The sequence below is a fragment of the Lygodium microphyllum genome, chromosome 7 (assembly GCF_053477565.2).
Source record: "Lygodium microphyllum isolate KBCC chromosome 7, Lygodium_microphyllum_v1.1.10, whole genome shotgun sequence".
NCBI lineage: Eukaryota > Viridiplantae > Streptophyta > Polypodiopsida > Schizaeales > Lygodiaceae > Lygodium > Lygodium microphyllum.
Window position 1 is genome coordinate 20,934,976 of NC_141141.1, and position 20,864 is coordinate 20,955,839.

Here is a 20,864-nt window from a genome sequence, read left to right on the forward strand (position 1 = left end):
TCATGGTGGACTCATGATCTAGAAGCTCTCACAAGGATGCTTCCTTCTCGTCATTGTACTCAAAGGCATATGCCATGATGCTTCCTTCTGTTAGCCCTGAGCTTCTGCCAACTTTTATTACCCTCCTCCCCACGATGCTCTTGATGCTTGCTTGCAAGTCAATAGTTATAACATCTCCCATCTCACCTACCCCTTTGATAGTAGTTGTGACTTTGGAGACATAAAAATTGTCCCCGAACGGAATGAAAGCACCATCAGCTCGCACAAATGTCTCTACCCCATGAGCAAACATCATCAAATATCAATATTGTCATATCAAGAAATGGAAACCAAAATTCTTCTTTCAACTCACAGAGAAGTTTATAAAATGGACAATAAAGAATGCCTTAACAGCAGACAGTTCAAAAACAAGTAGCAAAGAGGGAAACCTGGATTCACACTTGTAAAAATGCCATACCACCGCTCATCTATAATAAAAGATGTTGCCCTTTCCACTGCACCCAAATAAACACCAGGTCCAACATTTGGAGGCAGTGGGTGGAACATCTTCTAGTTGGGGTAGTCCAAATCAATTGCAACATGTCGATTTGTCAGAAACCCAACCTGACGAGTCCCTATCCTACTCTGTACTATGGCTCCAAGTGTACCAAATGTCTCCTGACCTGCAACCTGTGCAATTCACGAGAGAGAGAAACGTATCAGAATTGTGAAACTAGTAATGATGCAACAATTATGTACATATATTGCAACTAAAAATCTGCCAATCTTCACCTCTACAGTGTAAAAAACACCATCAGTTGTTTAATTGATATATGATGAAGCATGTACACACTCTCAGCATTTCTCAAAGTTTATGGAAAGGAGGGGAAAAATGTGCGGAAAACATCTAATGACACCAAAAACACAGAAACACATGAGATGGTCATTTCTATTTTCTATACACAAATATGGACATCGTCATGCTGCAATTGAGTATATCGGTAAACAAAATGATGATAGATTCGAGAGTGATGACCCTCGAATATCAATGTAGACATATCAATCTGCCACTAAACTGTACACTATCATAATGCATCAAATGCCCTCATTTGATATGCTAGTTTATACAACTCAATTAAATAAAAAATACTAAACAATTTGTTAGATCAATATAAGACATCAAACTTGATTACATAAAAGGGCCTACAGTTGATCCGAAAATTGAACTAAGACCACAAGCATGACATCAAAAGAGTAGACACATCCAGATTATGACCATGCTCTAAGGCTATGCAACTGATCCTTGAGACAATTTAGAAACTTGGTTGTAAGATGCACACCTCCAAAACAAACGTAAAATTATAAAATGACTAAATTTCAAGACGAGCAGTTTGTATTCAAACTTTGAAGTTATTCACTGGCTTTTTACCTGAGATCCTGGACCGATGGATGGGTCATTGCCCCTTAAACCTTCAGCCAGCTCTGTGTATACCTCTTGCTTAGGGGTTGCGGCTAGAATACCAAAATAAGAGAACTCTACCACATCAACATCACACCATATGCCTCCAGCTGGTCCCTCAAATCATCCAAATGGGTATAGCTATAATATTTCTATGTCAGCTTGCCAACTTAGATAATGATTCAGCACTTTTACAGAACTGGACTTTTCTCCTGCACATTACTCATGGAAAACTAGGCAAGGAAACTTATCTAAAAAAGGGACCATGAAGTTAAGCAAGAAGTCCACTACATTGAAACTAGTATTACCTGTGGATCTTTAGTTGACATCATAATGCTTCTCATGTCAGGCAATCTAGGCATTTATTGCCTAAACTTGATCACAGAATTAGAGGCCATAAAACCACATGCCATGGGTTTTAGAGATAACTTCCTTCACCTCAAGATAAGTTGGAAGCCTCAGGCACTCTTGAAGCCATGCTTTATGAACCTTCCGAGCTACAAACACAATGATTGCAGGAATACTTGTTAAATGCCCCTGCCTTTTGAGGAATCCCACTGTTGTTCCAAGGCTGACTCTGCGTAGGCACCTGCTATGATATGCTCCGATAGTCATGACATCCAAAAGTGTCGAAGCTTGCCTGCCATTGGGCACCCTTTCACTTATGTCTGAGTTTAGATCCTTTTGTAGACCAAAAAAGAAGCTTTTCCTTTCTTCTGCTCTAACATGAGGCCTATGTGCAGGAGGCCATAGGAAATAAGCAGCACTACCTTCCGAATGGTGATGAGCACCAAATGCCAAGGCTTGCAATGTAGGACCATCTTCTCTAGGAAGATGACTAGAGTTCCCAGATGACATGGAATAATCACGATCTAGTGATGAACTCTCTGATACAGGTGAAGAGGAACAGCATACCCATGAATGATGAACCTTTGAGATGTCGATCTCCTCAAAAGGCCTGCAAGAACAGCATTTGATGTCTCAAACAAAGGTAATTCAAGAAAACAGGTAATTCAAGAGAAGTAAATGCCAAAAGATCACTTTGTGTTGTCTTGGCCTTTTGTTAATCAAGCGCACACTGCATAGATAAGGGCGGGATTCGCTATAAATCTATTAATAACAAATTTCAAAATAAAGAGGGTTTCCTTGTCATCTGCAGAAAGACCTGCCTTCTGGGCACATGTGATATTCGATGAATTGCATCTGAATCGCCTCATATTTTTGGTTTTTTCTGTTTTGGGTTCTCCATCAAGAAGTCATGGTCATCATCAGGAAGACTACAAGCCTCCTGTCCCTGCCCTGCCTCCACGCCCAGAACGTCAAGATTCATTCAATCCGAAGGATAGACAGCATCCTCGCAGAAGGGTTGGGGACAATCATGGAAGAGCCAAAGGCCTTGAGCCCTTACACCTCCATTGATGCTGTGAAATCATGAGGAGAGAGAGCAGGTAATGATGATGATTGCTAGAGTAAGAAGGCCACAGCAATTTCGTGTCCCAGGGCTACGTGCTGCCTCGCACAAGGGTGCCCACCATCCAAGGTCAGCTTTGTTCTCTCCTCACCCTTGTCCTCGATCGCAGATTTCTATGTGTGCGCAATGTTTGCGCTGATGGACAGAGCAAACCTAGCAGAGCTCTCTGTATTCAATTGTGGAGGACCCAATGCCTTCACTCTTCAACCTCATGCAGACCGGTCGTAGGGAATTTTAAAAATTTACAAGCAGATGGGGCAAGCTGTCGTAGGGATAGCAGCTGTGCATACCTCCATGATTGTCGACAATTATGCTGCGGGTTGAGTCTCAACAACCATCAGATGAAGAGCTAACGAGCACTATGCAGACTAATATGCAGTATTTACAATACGAGTCAGGAAGTCTCAAATTGAAGGGCCTTGACCTACACAGCAACAACGGTTGTCAGATTTGTTTCAATCTTTCACCCAACCTCGCTTATGTAGATTGTCGCATGTAGTAGCAGAGCCCCTGCCCCATTGTTAGCCTTCGATTATGCACAGTCTAAATAAGTACCCGCACTGTTGCGAAAATCAAAAGAGAACTCTATTCTCTTTCCTTCTTTTAATGTGAAGGTTTGATCACAAAGTATTTTGAGGTTCATGGAAAAATATGCTATTGGGCTTCAAAAAGCCTTCCTAGAGGCTTCAAAAATTTGTCTTTCTAAGGAGCTTGTACCCCCACTTTGAAGATATGCTTCTCCTCCTTATCTTTCTACATGTTGCAAGCACTTCTCTTACAGTCTATCTAGATACTAGATCATATTTGAGCATTCTTATTGGCCCAAATGGTGCTAATGTTAATGCCCTAATGACATTCCATAGGTTTAATATGCCTTCATTCAATACACCTTTGACCCCAAACAATGCCATCTTCATCATAACCTCTACATTAAGGCCTACAATTCTAATCCACCCTGTCACGTTCTTTTAGACAAAGCCTTCTTGCAAGGCAATGCTAGAGAACATGGAGAATTGACTCCCAAGATTGATGGCACATGACACACCATGCATGGATTTTTATAAACTTATTAAGCCTCTCCTTCATGTTTAGCTTCTGCATATACACCTTACATAGAGGGGTGTTCAATTTGTTTATGGAGTACTAGACCACACTTTTCTAGTGTATTTCTGCCATATCTATTCTAGGTGCCATTCTTTATAGCATGAGGCCCATTTGACTTGCCTAAGCTTCCATGTACTTGTCATAGGGTGAAGCCTATCTCCCGGAAGGAAAAATGAATTTCAAGGGTTATTGTAGTATCTCTATTTGAGCCTAGTCTCCTTCTTGGAACAATCAAGACATTGTATGTACCACCTAGCTTGATCTTGATTGTCTTATGTAGGGAAGGCTCTCATGCATAACAGGGATAATGAGAGTAAGATCACAAAACCACATGGCTTGATAATGGTCATCTTATGCAAGGAAGCTATCATGTATGACCAGGATTATATCCTTGCATGACCAAGATTATGGTCATCATTTTTGTTCAAATTTTTTTATGTTGTAAAGAATTTTCAATGAAAAGCAATGAACCTGAAGATGAAAATCAAGGGAAGTCATGTGAAGCTACCCTTGTTGCCTTTGATCAGCAGTAGTTTGGCGAGCACCTCTGTAGTAAGCAGCACTATTGCAAGATAAGAGCCCAAATCAATTTCAAGCTACGTACTCTAAAAACACTAGGCAAGCTGCTTGCTTTGAACTGCTATGACACCTAGGCAAGCATCTAGTATGTTATAGCTAGGTTGATCAATGTCATTAAGTATTTCTCTTGCTTTAATATATTTTAGTAGTTTGTTTTTTCACCTTCAATCCTATTGAAAGATATGTTTAGACCCTAGAGTTTATGCAAAACACCCAGTCACTTTGGAACATTGCCAATCAGAGTGTTGCTCAAATTGGTAAGATAGAATATATTCATTGAAATGACTTCAAATAATTGGTTGGTATTTAGGTACATGACCACCACCACAACACACTCCCAAGTTGAGTCTAATATGCTTCTTGACATGAGATTCTAGGGCATAGCTGCTACTTAAGATGGATGCCTATTGAAACCCAAAACAACTTACTTGTACCAAGCTACTCAAGAGGATTACCACATAACCTACTCGTACCAAGCTTCTCAAGAGGATAGGCTGAGGAGTGTACTAGATAGCTAGGCTATGGATCTTCAACCTTAATTAATCTCACTGGATTCATAATGCCAAAATTAGGACTTTCATGTGCATGTATTTCTAGCTGTTGCATGTTACTTGAATCATAGCATACATAATGTACAAGATAATCAAATAAATTCCTCCATCATATGCTCAGTAATTAAGGTCTGATGCTAGAAATCTTGAAATCACCCAAATTATTTAGAATCAAGCAACTACAGCTTCAATTATGCTACTTGGAAGCCTCGCTCCCTTAGCAACTTTGCTAACTCATTCAATCTTCTTTGCATTTGAAGCATGTATCCAAGAAGAGGGAGAATTTGATATTGTAACGTGTCCACTGGAACCCTCTAGGACACGTCTTAGCAGTCCATCGGAAAGGTTGTCTAGAAAACTCCACCCGGCACTCCCATGGAATGTTGCGGGTTTTGTCATCTAGGACTTTCCGCGTCTGCCACGTAACGGAAGCGTCCTGGCCGTTCCCACTTAGGATCGGCTGGAATTGTTGGTCATTTTCTAACAGCGACTAGCGTCAGACCTGATCGAACTACTTTACGCAGAACGCCTGGTATGAAGCGGATTCATGCTGCACTTGGTTCAAGGAGAATGGGAAACGAGAGGGATGCAAGGCTCGACCTCTCTGCCAAAAGGCATAGTCCCATTCCGTTCCCCCAAAACAGCCTGAATCGGGTAATCGGTACTTCCAAGTCATTGTTCTCCTTGCTTGTTTTGGTGATGACGATCATCCTCTACCCATCGAAGATCTTGAGAAAAGTTCCCGGCTAACCGGGACCACCCATCCGTAGGATAGACCCATGGTCCATCCTCCGCACTTTCCTCAGTTTGTTTTAGTTATGTAATTACCTACCACATTAGTTTGACATATACAAACAGCTTCCTTGATTAACCCTATTAAGCACTGGTTCCTTCACGTAATCTTATCAGAGGACATAAAGAAAACAAAGTCAAACAACTTCTTTGTTATCATTTAATCCTTTTATCTTTGCAATACAAGGAGTTCCCGCCCGTAGGCGCATTCATAATCCGCCCGAAGGCTATCCAGTAATCCTTCCTGTGATTACTATCCCAAGTTTCCGCCCGTAGACTAGTATGCGGGCCTCGAGATCCAATCCCGAGTCACGTTAGTCTCTTGTGCAGGGCCGGGAAGGCGAGGGATTTACAGCCAGAGCCCCCCCTGGCACCCAAGCGTCCTCCTGCTCCAAGCAGAACTCAACGGAGAGACCTCTCACGGCGGGTTCGGTCCACGTTCCCAGCGCGGTTCACAACCCCCTTGGTTAGGGTTAGGCAGGCAGTCGGGGGTAACTGAAGCTGCCTCTCCCTTCAGGCTTCAACCTGAAGTATTTAGATATGTTTTCCTCCTTTAGTTCATTGAGCAAACAATGCAAACAGTGCTTTTCTAATTGTTACAAGCATAATCAAATTCCAATGGTTGTTTTGGCTGGCAAACTGTCAAGGAGTAACTCCTTTTCCTCCGAATGCTACCCGCATTCGATCCGGAATCAATTGCAACTTGGCAAGATTCCTATCATTCTTGGGTTAGGGTCATAACCTTCCAATACATTAGGTTTGTTGTGGCAGGATCCAGCGACCATGTCGCTTCAGTTTATTGTCTGGTCATTTTCAAATACCTAACTTTACTCTTCCTTGGCAAATTATTCCCAAGAAAAGTAAGTAACAGGATGATTAGTCATCCTCTTGTAAGTTAAATTCTTTCAATAACTTGTCAACAATGTTGCGGCTTTGTGCACAAGTATTGCATCTATTCCACGGAATCCTTCTATCCGTTGCTTAGCGTTTCCCGATCACGGAGTTTACCTCCATCGAGTAACAGGATTTTTGGGTATCCCCCAACCCATTCCTAATTAGGTTGCCCCTGGTTCTAGAATATGCAACTCTGTCAGAGTTCCATCATTAAGACGAATGATCCTTAGGATGAACATCCAATTGCTTCGACATTTTTGTGAAGATGTGTAAGATCTTTAGGTTCACGGTTTTTGTCTAAAACTAGGTCGAATTATTATTGCACTAAACCCTAGTCAACACTTAGGATTCCTATCATATCGACTCAGTCATGACTATACGAATCCTTGTGGTTTAGATTACTTAGTCAATTCAATTATGCTTGTCCCGCGACAAGGATGATCCTTCTCAAGGGTAATAATCTAAATCTAACGGAGAGCAATAGATACCATTCCACCACTACGCGTAAGCATGTGATTAATTTCCTCTACGTGTCACATGGTTCACGATAACTTATCTTTCCTTGGTGCATGATAATCTGGCTACTAACTTTTCCTAGGACCTACTAGGTCTTACATCAATAGTCGTACCTACAACCTTGTTGTTTACCTTTTGGCATCTTATGCTTTTACCCCTAATTGCGGCTTTTTAATGATTGATCCTTTTTCTCATGACGACACGCAATTTATAACATTCTCCTAGCTACGAAGTAGTTACTGAAGCTCATGCAAAACTAGTGTTAATTTTATTCCATCTTACAAGCTATTTTTCAAGTCCATACGTACACTTTAGTACCCTATTAATTCTCTTCGAATGATACCTTATGATGCTAACCTTTTTCTATGAAATCATTACGAGAAGTATGTTACCTAATGTGCAGTATACGTTTATTTCTACCATGTCTAGGACGAAGATAATGCACTGATAAATTCCATTTCTTTGCCTAAGTCTCATTACCTTAAAACGGTAACAACTACATGCATCTAACCTTCTAATCGTTCAAATTCATGACAATTTCAATCTTACCTAATGTTCAAGAGATGTATTCTTTCCAATTTCCGTATGCATATTAAGCGTAAAAATGCAATTACATTTTTAAGCTCGCCTAATCATTCCCTTATGCGGAATTAACACGGAAGAACCTGGACTTGTGGAGTCGGGGAGATGTCCACTTGTATATTCGGAGATGAGCCTCCCGCGGTCGCCTCTTGGGATCTTTTCGGGGCCATCGTACACGTAGGTTCGGCTTCTGAATTCGCTTTCGTTGTCTACGGATTGTTTTGCCTTGACATGCAACCTTCCGGCCTTTGCCTTTCCTCGTAAGTGGAAGATTCTTTTACGCAATGTCGCTTGCGGTGAAGGACTTAAAAGACTTATCGCGGGAAGCCTTTTTCTAACGGTCTAGTGGGGTCCTTATGGCCCCTCTTCAAATCCCGGAAAAGGGGTATTAATGGCCTATTCGAAATTGTGGTGGGAAAGGTATTTCGGGACGGTGGTGGGAAAGGGGGTTATGGAGGCCCCCTTTGGAAGCTTCTAAAAGAAGCTTCCAAAGAAGCTTCTGAGCTTCACAGAAGCTCGTGTGGATCGTGGTTAGCCCGGTGGGCGGCCTGAACTGGCCGTGGTCAGGATGGTGGTGGCGCTCGAGGCGTGGCGGTTGGACAGCAGCTGGCGGCGGCGATGGCGTTGGCTGGGCGACAGCGCGGCGGACTGGCGGCCTCTTCACGGCGACGACTTCACCTCCCTCACAGTCTCCTTCTCACAACCTCTTCCTTCCCTCTCTCCTCCTAAACACACCCCCTTGATGGGGGGTGTTTTTATAGGCCTTGGGGGTGGGGAAGGGGGTCTCCACCCACGTGGAGAGCTTCCCCATGCAACCCCCACTTTGCCATCCTCCCCTCCACACTCCCTTTCCTCCAGCCATGCATTGGCTGGGGGAAGGGATAAATATATAAAAAAATTTGCATTAATTTAATTAAATTGCCCCTCCCAAGAGGGTGTTTTTGCGGTTCTTGCGGTTTTTGAACTCCGGGTTTTGATTTACCATTGTAGAGGACCCTATTTCACGCGCGCGGGTCACATATTATACTGCCAATAATTTAAATGCGAGAGATACCCTTTGCACAGGGTTACACGGCATGCGCAAGGTTAATATTTACGGTACGGTTACGCGGAAATATTACATTCTCTCCCCCTTAGAAGATTCGAGATGTCCTCATCTCGAGATAAACTGGGGATATTGAAGATTGAGAGAGCTTTCATCCATCCAGGTAGCATCCTCTTCGGGATAATCTTTCCACTGGACGAGGCATTCTCTCACGGTTCTAGATCTCAACTGTCTCTCCCTGACATCTAAAATCTTTTCCGGCCTTAGTTCAAGGATTCCTTGACTAGGCATTACAACTTGTTGATCATCAAGTACATGATTTGGGTTGGGTACATACTTTTTCAAGAGACTAATATGGAATACATTGTGAACTTTTAGGTTATCGGGAAGTTGCAATTTATAAGCATTGGGTCCTAGGCATTTGAGGATTTTATACGGTCCACAGTACCTTGGACTTAGCTTCTTGCATTTACCTAGAGATAAAGAACTCTTCTTGGGGCGTACACGAATGAAGACCATGTCTCCCTCACCGAAGATCCTCTCTTGGCGCTTCAAATCCGCATATGCCTTTTGTCTATCTTTGGCTGCTTGTATGTCTTGTCTTATTGACCTTATTTGGTCATCCATGTCCTCCAACATTTGTCTTGAGGCTTCCACTCTCAGGGTAGGATCAGAAAAATTTAGAGGACTTCGACAATCATGACCATACAATGCCTGAAAAGGAGTCATTTGAATGCTCTGCTGATAAGAAGCATTGTAAGCAAATTCTACTAACGGCAAATATTGAATCCATCTCTTTGGCTCTCGACAGCAGTAGGCCCTAAGAATATCCTCAATGATTTGATTTACCCGTTCTGTTTGTCCATCTGTTTGGGGATGGTAGGCAGTGCTAAAAGAGAGTTGAGTCCCAATAGCTTCAAAGATAGCTCTCCAGAAGTGAGAAGTGAAAAGAGAATCTCGATCGCTAATGATCCTTCTAGGTAAACCATGTAGCTTGAATATCTCTTTGATAAACACTCTTGCGATATCGGAGGCTTTATAGTTTGTCTTTACTGGAATCAGGTGTGCAACCTTAGTAAGCATGTCAACTACAACCATAATGGAGTTGTATCCTCCTTGGACTTGGGGTAAGCCTACCACAAAATCCATACTGATGAATTCCCATTTCATTTGGGGAATGTCAAGTGGTTGTAATTTTCCTGGCATCATGACATGTTCAGCCTTGATACGTTGGCAAGACAAACATTCAGTGACATATTTGAGGACGTCACCTTTGAGCCTCTCCCAATGATAGCTCTTCCTGACTGCATTAAGAGTTTTTGCATAGCCAGGATGTCCTGCGAAAGGGGAATCATGAGCTTCCCACAATATCTTTTGCTTAAGTGACTGGCTTGCTGGTATACATAGCCTTGTTCTATAGTAAATAAGTCCATTGTCAACAGAAAATTCATGATACTTTGCCTGCAACTTCGGATTATGATCCTTGGTAGATATCTCTTTCATCATTGCTTGGTAAGCTAAGTCATGGCATGCTTCCTCTCTAGCTAAATCGAGTATAGGGTTGCTTGGCATAGATACTTTTGTAGCCAGAGATCTGGCCGTTGATGGATTCTGCAATATTAGAGAGTTTAGGAATGCCTTGCGACTGAGTGCATCGGCAACCACATTCTCCTTTCCTGGCCGATACTTGATTTCAAAATCATATTCCTCCAATACTTCAATCCATCGACGTTGCCTCATGTTGAGCTCGTTCTGGGTAAAAATCCATTTGAGACTCTTATGATCGGTTACTAGAGTAAACTTGTTTCCCAACAAGTAGTGTCTCCAAAGCTTTAGAGCATGGATGACAGCTAACAACTCCAGGTCATGAGTGGCATAATTCTTTTCGTGACTCTTCAATTTCCTTGAAGAATACGCTACTGGATGACCTTCCTGCATAAGAACACACCCCAATGCAAGAATGCTAGCATCAGTTACTACCTCGAACTCCTTATTGAGATCAGGAAGTCTCAGAATAGGTGCTGATACCAAACATTGCTTCAATTGATCGAAGCTATTTTGCTCGGGAGTTGACCATGTAATAGAAGTCTGCTTCTTTAGTAAGTCGGTAAGAGGTGCTGCAATCGAAGCATAGTTTTTGATAAAGATCCTATACCATCCTGTCAAGCCAAGAAAACTACGTATCTCTTTGACAGATACTGGTATTGGCCATTCAAGCACATCTCTGACTTTGGCCGGATCTACTGATATTCCTTCAGATGATACGATGAATCCTAGGTATTCAATCTGACGTTTGAAGAATGCACACTTCTTCATTTTTGCATACAGCTTATGAGACCTCATTGTCTCCAACACAATCTGTAGTTGGGGTTCATGATCTTCTTCCTGTTTAGAATAGACTAAAATGTCGTCGAAGAAGACAAGCACCAAATCATCAAGATATGGCCTAAAAATATCCTGCATTAACCTATTGAAGGTGGCAGGTGCATTTGTAAGGCCGAATGACATAACCAAGAATTCAAAGTGCCCATATCTCGTATTGAAGGCCGTTTTTGGAATATCCTCATCCTTGATCCTGATTTGATAGTAACCTGACCTGAGATCAATTTTGGAGAAGATCTTTGCACCTTGAAGGCGATCAAGAAGCTCATCTATTCTAGGAATAGGGTACTTGTTCTTGACTGTTGATTGATTCAACCCACGGTAATCAATACATAGTCGAAGTGTACCACCTTTCTTTTTCTGGAATAGGACTGGAGCTCCCCATGGTGAATTGCTAGGCCTGATGTAGCCTTGGTCTAGCAGTTGCTTGAGTTGCTCCTTCAACTCAATAGCCTCTGGAATGGACATTCTATAAGGTCTCTTTGCAATTGGCGCAGCTCCGGGTATTAGCCTTATCTCATGATCAACTTCTCTTGGAGGTGGAAGTTCAGTTAATTCCTCAGGGAATACGTCAGCATATTCTTTTAGCCAAGAGGGTCCCTCATGAGCCTCTTGCTTTTGATCCAACTTGTTGAGTTTGATCAAATAAACGGGTAATCCTTTCCTAACCCCTTTTATGATCCGTGATACCTTGGCTAGCTGGATTCTCGGTACTCCTGCCTCACCTTGAGTCGTAACAAACTCTCTGTCAGAGTTTCGAAAGGAAACTTGACCCTTTCCACAGTGGATGTGGGCGTCATTGGGCTTAAGCCAATCCATCCCGAGTAGACACTCATGGATGCCTAAGTTCATGACTCTGAATTTGACTGAGGTTTTCTTTCCTCCCAGATAGAACTCCTCCTTAGCAGTTTGCCTAGCACAAGTTACCTCACGACCGTTTGCCAATTCCACAAGCAGGGTAGGTGCTTCTATTGTGGCTATTCCTAATCTCTTAGCACACGCTGGTGAGATAAAGGAATGGGTGCTGCCACAATCAATCAAGGTTCTGAAACTTTTACCTTGATAGTCCGACGGCGTTTGAATTACCGAGAACTGGCGATTCGGGCCCTTCTTGTGTAAAGCGGCATGGACTGTTGCTCTTTCGAATTCCGCTTCCATAGTCAGGTCTTCCTCTTCTTCTGCATTACATCTTTGCCTAGTGGTAATGCAGGCAGCTCTTCCTCTACCACGGGTGGCGGCTCCCTGCCCGCGGCCAGTACCTTGACGGTGTCCCTCGCTAAGCTTGGGACATTCCTTTCTGTAGTGACCAAGTTCATTGCAGTGGAAACATCGGATGTTTCGGCCATTACCGTGAGTAGGAACAAAGTTATTGACGTTACTTGTCCTTGCTTTCTTTCATTGTCCCTGATTGTGGCCTTGAACTCTCTTAACCTGGGGTCTGAATGCTCCCCTGCTTGGGTTGCTATAAGTCCAACTCTTAATACTCCTTGGTTTAGCTTGCACTTCTTGGATTATGGGTGCTGCTCTAATGAGTGCTTCTTGAAGATCTGATGGTCTCATAGATTCGAGACGAGTATTTACAAGTGGATTTAAGCCTGCGCAAAATTTGGACACCTGCTGTGTCGTGTCCATTCGTGGCGCATACTTTAAGAGTGAGACAAACTTAGAGTAATATGCGTCAAGCGTGAGTCCTAACTGTTTTAGCTCATAGAACTCATTCATTTTCTGTGTACGATATGCGGGTGGCAAATATCTCCCTTGCACGGCTTGCTTTAACTTCTCCCAGGTAACGAAACCCTCTGAAATCCCTTGATCCCTGCACCATTGCTTCCACCATAGTCTGGCTTCACCGGTGAGTTTTAATTTGGCGAGCATGGCCTGATTGGTAGGTGCAGTGCCAGCGGCTTCGAAGTAGTCCTCCATAGATTCAATCCAAATCTCAGCGTCTGACTGGACGAATCTGCCTCTCCCGTCAAACTCGGGTGGCTTAATCTGTTTGAGGAGGAACTTCTTCTCCTGGATCACAGTCGTACTTGCCGTAGGGGGTGAATTTGGAACTTGTACCTGGGGTTGCGCCTGAGTAAAAGTTTTCTTTACTTCACTTCTAATGAAATCTTATGAAAACAATTCCATTATAAGTCGGCTCTGATACCAACTGTAACGTGTCCACTGGAACCCTCTAGGACACGTCTTAGCAGTCCATCGGAAAGGTTGTCTAGAAAACTCCACCCGGCACTCCCATGGAATGTTGCGGGTTTTGTCATCTAGGACTTTCCGCGTCTGCCACGTAACGGAAGCGTCCTGGCCGTTCCCACTTAGGATCGGCTGGAATTGTTGGTCATTTTCTAACAGCGACTAGCGTCAGACCTGATCGAACTACTTTACGCAGAACGCCTGGTCTGAAGCGGATTCATGCTGTACTTGGTTCAAGGAGAATGGGAAACGAGAGGGATGCAAGGCTCGACCTCTCTGCCAAAAGGCATAGTCCCATTCCGTTCCCCTAAAACAGCCTGAATCGGGTAATCGGTACTTCCAAGTCATTGTTCTCCTTGCTTGTTTTGGTGATGACGATCATCCTCTGCCCATCGAAGATCTTGAGAAAAGTTCCCGGCTAACCGGAACCACCCATCCGTAGGACAGACCCATGGTCCATCCTCCGCACTTTCCTCGATTTGTTTTAGTTATGTAATTACCTACCACATTAGTTTGACATATACAAACAGCTTCCTTGATTAACCCTATTAAGCACTGGTTCCTTCACGTAATCTTATCACAGGACATAAAGAAAACAAAGTCAAACAACTTCTTTGTTATCATTTAATCCTTTTATCTTTGCAATACAAGGAGTTCCCGCCCGTAGGCGCATTCATAATCCGCCCGAAGGCTATCCAGTAATCCTTCCTGTGATTACTATCCCAAGTTTCCGCCCGTAGACTAGTATGCGGGCCTCGAGATCCAATCCCGAGTCACGTTAGTCTCTTGTGCAGGGCCGGGAAGGCGAGGGATTTACAGCCAGAGCCCCCCTGGCACCCAAGCGTCCTCCTGCTCCAAGCAGAACTCAATGGAGAGACCTCTCACCGCGGGTTCGGTCCACGTTCCCGGCGCGGTTCACAACCCCCTTGGTTAGGGTTAGGCAGCCAGTCGGGGGTAACTGAAGCTGCCTCTCCCTTCAGGCTTCAACCTGAAGTATTTAGATATGTTTTCCTCCTTTAGTTCATTGAGCAAACAATGCAAACAGTGCTTTTCTAATTGTTACAAGCATAATCAAATTCCAATGGTCGTTTTGGCTGGCAAACTGTCAAGGAGTAACTCCTTTTCCTCCGAATGCTACCCGCATTCGATCCGGAATCAATTGCAACTTGGCAAGATTCCTATCATTCTTGGGTTAGGGTCATAACCTTCCAATACATTAGGTTTGATGTGGCAGGATCCAGTGACCATGTCGCTTCAGTTTATTGTCTGGTCATTTTCAAATACCTAACTTTACTCTTCCTTGGCAAATTATTCCCAAGAAAAGTAAGTAACAGGATGATTAGTCATCCTCTTGTAAGTTAAATTCTTTCAATAACTTGTCAACAATGTTGCGGCTTTGTGCACAAGTATTGCATCTATTCCACGGAATCCTTCTATCCGTTGCTTAGCGTTTCCTGATCACGGAGTCTACCTCCACCGAGTAAGAGGATTTTTGGGTATCCCCCAACCCATTCCTAATTAGGTTGGCCCTGGTTCTAGAATATGCAACTCTGTCAGAGTTCCATCATTAAGACGAATGATCCTTAGGATGAACATCCAATTGCTTCGACATTTTTGTGAAGATGTGTAAGATCTTTAGGTTCACGGTTTTTGTCTAAAACTAGGTCGAATTATTATTGCACTAAACCCTAGTCAACACTTAGGATTCCTATCATATCGACTCAGTCATGACTATACGAATCCTTGTGGTTTAGATTACTTAGTCAATTCAATTATGCTTGTCCCGCGACAAGGATGATCCTTCTCAAGGGTAATAATCTAAATCTAACGGAGAGCAATAGATACCATTCCACCACTATGCGTAAGCATGTGATTAATTTCCTCTACGTGTCACATGGTTCATGATAACTTATCTTTCCTTGGTGCATGATAATCTGGCTACTAACTTTTCCTAGGACCTACTAGGTCTTACATCAATAGTCGTACCTACAACCTTGTTGTTTACCTTTTGGCATCTTATGCTTTTACCCCTAATTGCGGCTTTTTAATGATTGATCCTTTTTCTCATGACGACACGCAATTTATAACATTCTCCTAGCTACGAAGTAGTTACTGAAGCTCATGCAAAACTAGTGTTAATTTTATTCCATCTTACAAGCTATTTTTCAAGTCCATACGTACACTTTAGTACCCTATTAATTCTCTTCGAATGATACCTTATGATGCTAACCTTTTTCTATGAAATCATTACGAGAAGTATGTTACCTAATGTGCAGTATACGTTTATTTCTACCATGTCTAGGATGAAGATAATGCACTTATAAATTCCATTTCTTTGCCTAAGTCTCATTACCTTAAAACGGTAACAACTACATGCATCTAACCTTCTAATCGTTCAAATTCATGACAATTTCAATCTTACCTAATGTTCAAGAGATGTATTCTTTCCAATTTCCGTATGCATATTAAGCGTAAAAATGCAATTACATTTTTAAGCTCGCCTAATCATTCCCTTATGCGGAATTAACACGGAAGAACCTGGACTTGTGGAGTCGGGGAGATGTCCACTTGTATATTCGGAGATGAGCCTCCCGCGGTCGCCTCTTGGGATCTTTTCGGGGCCATCGTACACGTAGGTTCGGCTTCTGAATTCGCTTTCATCGTCTACGGATTGTTTTGCCTTGACATGCAACCTTCCGGCCTTTGCCTTTCCTCGTAAGTGGAAGATTCTTTTACGCAATGTCGCTTGCGGTGAAGGACTTAAAAGACTTATCGCGGGAAGCCTTTTTCTGACGGTCTAGTGGGGTCCTTATGGCCCCTCTTCAAATCCCGGAAAAGGGGTATTAATGGCCTATTCGAAATTGTGGTGGGAAAGGTATTTCGGGACGGTGGTGGGAAAGGGGGTTATGGAGGCCCCCTTTGGAAGCTTCTAAAAGAAGCTTCCAAAGAAGCTTCTGAGCTTCACAGAAGCTCGTGTGGATCATGGTCAGCCCGGCGGGCGGCCTGAACTGGCCGTGGTCAGGATGGTGGTGGCGCTCGAGGCGTGGCGGTTGGACAGCAGCTGGCGGCGGCGATGGCGTTGGCTGGGTGACAGCGCGGCGGACTGGCGGCCTCTTCACGGCAACGACTTCACCTCCCTCACAGTCTCCTTCTCACAACCTCTTCCTTCCCTCTCTCCTCCTAAACACACCCCCTTGATGGGGGGTGTTTTTATAGGCCTTGGGGGTGGGGAAGGGGGTCTCCACCCACGTGGAGAGCTTCCCCATGCAACCCCCACTTTGCCATCCTCCCCTCCACACTCCCTTTCCTCCACCCATGCATTGGCTGGGGGAAGGGATAAATATATAAAAAAATTTGCATTAATTTAATTAAATTGCCCCTCCCAAGAGGGTGTTTTTGCGGTTCTTGCGTTTTTTGAACTCCGGGTTTTGATTTACCATTGTAGAGGACCCTATTTCACGCGCGCGGGTCACATATTATACTGCCAATAATTTAAATGCGAGAGATACCCTTTGCACAGGGTTACACGGCGTGCGCAAGGTTAATATTTACGGTATGGTTACGCGGAAATATTACAGATATCAACCAACAACTCAATCCCATTAGGATAAAAAAGCTAGAGCATCTTAAGGATCTTCTTCCTCTTATTCCAAAGTATGAGAGGCCACTTGCTCCACTAGTTAATATTATTGTAAGAACATAGAGCGCTCTACCTAGCACTTCTACTAGCACATTAACTTATCCATCTAGCAAAGTAGGAAGTCCGTGAAAACTAGCCCATATTGGACATTCAATTTGCAAGACCTCCTCGGGAATAAAATCAACATGCCATAGAAGCATGCAAACAAGGCTCACTTTAAGCCAAACACGTGAACCCAAAACCCAATCTCTTTTTGCTTTAGATGAAAGCAAGACCCAAAATAAATCTAATGGCAAGCAAAACAATGTGAGCACCACTTTGATCCATAGGTGAGCCAAAAAAATCTAGAAAACTCATCCTCAAGGGGGACCTTCCCCTAAAATACATGAACATGTTGCATAGAGAATACTTAGCATTGCTTTGCCGAATGCATGGCAACAAGGATACCACTCATGCACATAGCACTCGCTCCCCAAATTCTATTGTCTCTCTTTTAATTCTCATTAAATATTTTTGGTCACCCCACATCTTCTTCTCTAGATCTTCCATGTTCATGCTAGCAATGACAATGTTAGCATAATCCATCTCCATCCCATTGTCTTGCTTTTATTGGTTTATGTTTGTGCTATGTGTTCTATCATCTCTTACTCCTTGTTCACCCCCCTAAATATGCTACATGCATGAATGTGGGAGTATATGCCACATGTTGGTAGGAAATGTTGCTTTTTTAATGAACTTAATACAGCTACCCTAGTTAATAGACCATGTTCCATGACTGTCTATTGAGAGCTCCCCTCTTCAAGTTTCCACATACTCAAGAGGTTCTATGTCTTCCATTTAAGGAAAAGTATTACAATTTGAATTGTTTCTATTTTGCTAATGGATGGATATGCTCCTAGTTTGTAAGGGGCTCAAATAACTTTTGATAACCATTTGTGCTTGTATGGATGCTAGGTATATCCCACATTTCGGGGGGATTTGAGGGGAATTTCAAGATTTAGAGCTATGTCATTGAGTTGAATTGAGATTCTTCTTTGTTTTAATGTGATAAGGAAATATTTATATTGTTAAAAATGATATTTTATTTGTGGATGTGTAAACGATTTGTGCTATGTGAGTAAGAATTAAAAGTTATCAAAATGCACAAATGTATCTTATAGCACATGTACATTTTGGATGCATACAAACATATCCATTACAAGTGTGTATTGACATTGTCTTATTTGAGATTGACTACATGGCTAATGGTTAAGCCTATCAATTGTGATGTGTTATTACTTAACATGACTATATAAGCATGACTATGTTAGATGTTATATACAAATTTGTTTTGATTTACTGTGCATACACATTATCCTATGATCCATAGCTTCATAATTTTGTCCAATAAACATGGCTATATCAGGTGATATATAGAATTTTTCCATGCTTTACCATATAGACACTTATTTACTAGTTACAGCTTTATATCTATCTAGTAAAATTAAAAACCTAGTTCCAATTTAAAAAATCCTAGTTACTAACTAGAAAAAATTGTGCATTTACTAGATATAAAGCTATTTACCATCTAGTTTAGTGTCTAAAGTTCCTTGTGCGGGGGCTCATTGAGGTCGGCATCGTCCTCCTCCTCGTGGCCATGGCGATGCTGGGAGGTGTCGTCGTCTACGGCCATGGCGACAGGATAGGGGAGGCAGAACAGGGGTCAGGGGCAGAGGAGGGCGCGGCGACTTCACATATTCGCTAACAAGAAAGGGAGGCAGCGGTCTCTCCTCTCTCACAGCCCTGCCGTTGCTGCAACTTGCCGATCCTGGCCATTGTGCGCACGCTCCGGTGCAGCGACTTCACATATTCGCCAGACAGGACAGGGGAGGCAGAACAGGGCATGTAGGGGCAGGGGCAGTGGTCAGGGGCAAAGGACGGCGAGAAGGAGTTTGAGCATAGGTCCCTATCACATCATTTACTCGTGAAGGAAGGTCTTCAGCATTAGCACCATACTTTTTCCTAACACCAAAAGAATGATCAAGTTTCAAGCAATGTACATGAAAAGCCCCCAAGAAAACCATTACATGATTTGCCATACCAGGCTGTTATTCTTAGACTTTCCTCGTGAACAGGTGGTGGTGTGATGAGAACAACAAGCGTGGCATCAGAAACACTCTGAGAAACAAGCCAAGAATAAGACTTTGAAGTCTTTAAGATCTTAGAAACTTAGCAACTAACAACCTTGCTCTGATACCATGTTGAACAGTGCACGAGGGAGACGAGGAACGGAGGAAGAGAGAAGAGAAGAGAGACAGGAGACACCGGAAGTGGAACCCCAGAAGTGCATCAAGTGAGCACACATAGTTGGAATATATAGAGGGGACCAGGGATGCTATATATAGACAAACTATATATAGCTTATACTTCCCACTAGCAAGATTGAGCATGTTCAGCTTCTTATCCTGAAACCATACAAGACAAATAACTTAACATATTAGCCAATCATGTTTCAATATAAAACTTGTGGTAATCTTCCATGAAAAGAACTTCCAACCTGTCCAACAGTTACTGCTATCTTGTTGTATGGATCAATATCCATATCATAAACTATGCTACAAGAAGCCATTTCTTGATGATAATGTGTACTCTTGATGCCCATTGTTGTTGCCTCTATGTTGCAAAACACCAATGATCTACAGGTAAGTGGTTTTACAATTGAGCGAAAACAAAATAGACTTGAGAATCTAAAAATTCAAAGTAAAAACCATGACTTTAGGAGGAAGCCATACTTGTCCGCACTAGCACTCAGCAAATTGAAACCACCACAAGCAAATTTTGCTGCACTGATTGAAGCTGAATGATCATCTCATGTCTCGATGATGTCAAAGTTCCTAGATTCAAAAATCAAGCACGCTCAAAGAAGTACTCTATAAGACAAACTCTTCAATAGCATAAGACAAAAAATATATCTACCTCCAAAACATGAACTTTGAAAGTGAATTAAATGACCACCATGTTGACAAAGGAATGATAGACTATGAATGTACAAGTCACAATAGCTACATAAATCCACAATGTCTAAGACATGCAAAAGCATAACTGAAGTTACAATGATCTTCATTTAATATTGGCCACTGGCACACCTTGAGCGTGAAGATTGTAGCAAAGTTTCTCAAAAGATACAACCAACCTGTGTTGCCTTTGAATAATCTGTTGTCAACAGGCTTATGGATGTATGGTACGTTCCAAACTTTGGATGAGGTTGCACAGCTCAGCAATTTGGAGGCAACAATCTGGAGGCAATCAACATATACAGTAGGAACTGCATACTTCTTACTCTGCAGCTTCGCACCATCTGGTTGCACATAAGAAGGTGAATGACCTTGGCACTTGGTTCAAAGAGAGTGAGAAGTGGAAGAGAATAAAATGTTGATCCCCTTGCGGATAAGGCATCATCTCACATTAGCCCCCCAAAAATGAAGTTGAGCCTCATATATATCCTAGTGAATTTGGAGGATCATGTATTAATAACTCCATCTAATGTTTAGAAAAGCTACCCAAATTATTAGGTTCATCTAGCCATAGATGATTGGTCATCAGGATTGAGGTATTCTCACGTTCCTTGATGGGATTTATTTTACTTATCTAATTAGCAAAGGTACCATACTATTACAACATAAAAAAGTAGCTTCCTT

General features: G+C 42.6%; 1 pseudogene; it reads right to left on the reverse strand.

Annotated features, from left to right (window-relative positions):
• Positions 1–28: 28 nt before the first annotated feature.
• On the reverse strand, positions 29–19,828 carry LOC148033253 (protein NARROW LEAF 1-like; annotated as a pseudogene).
• Positions 19,829–20,864: the final 1,036 nt, after the last annotated feature.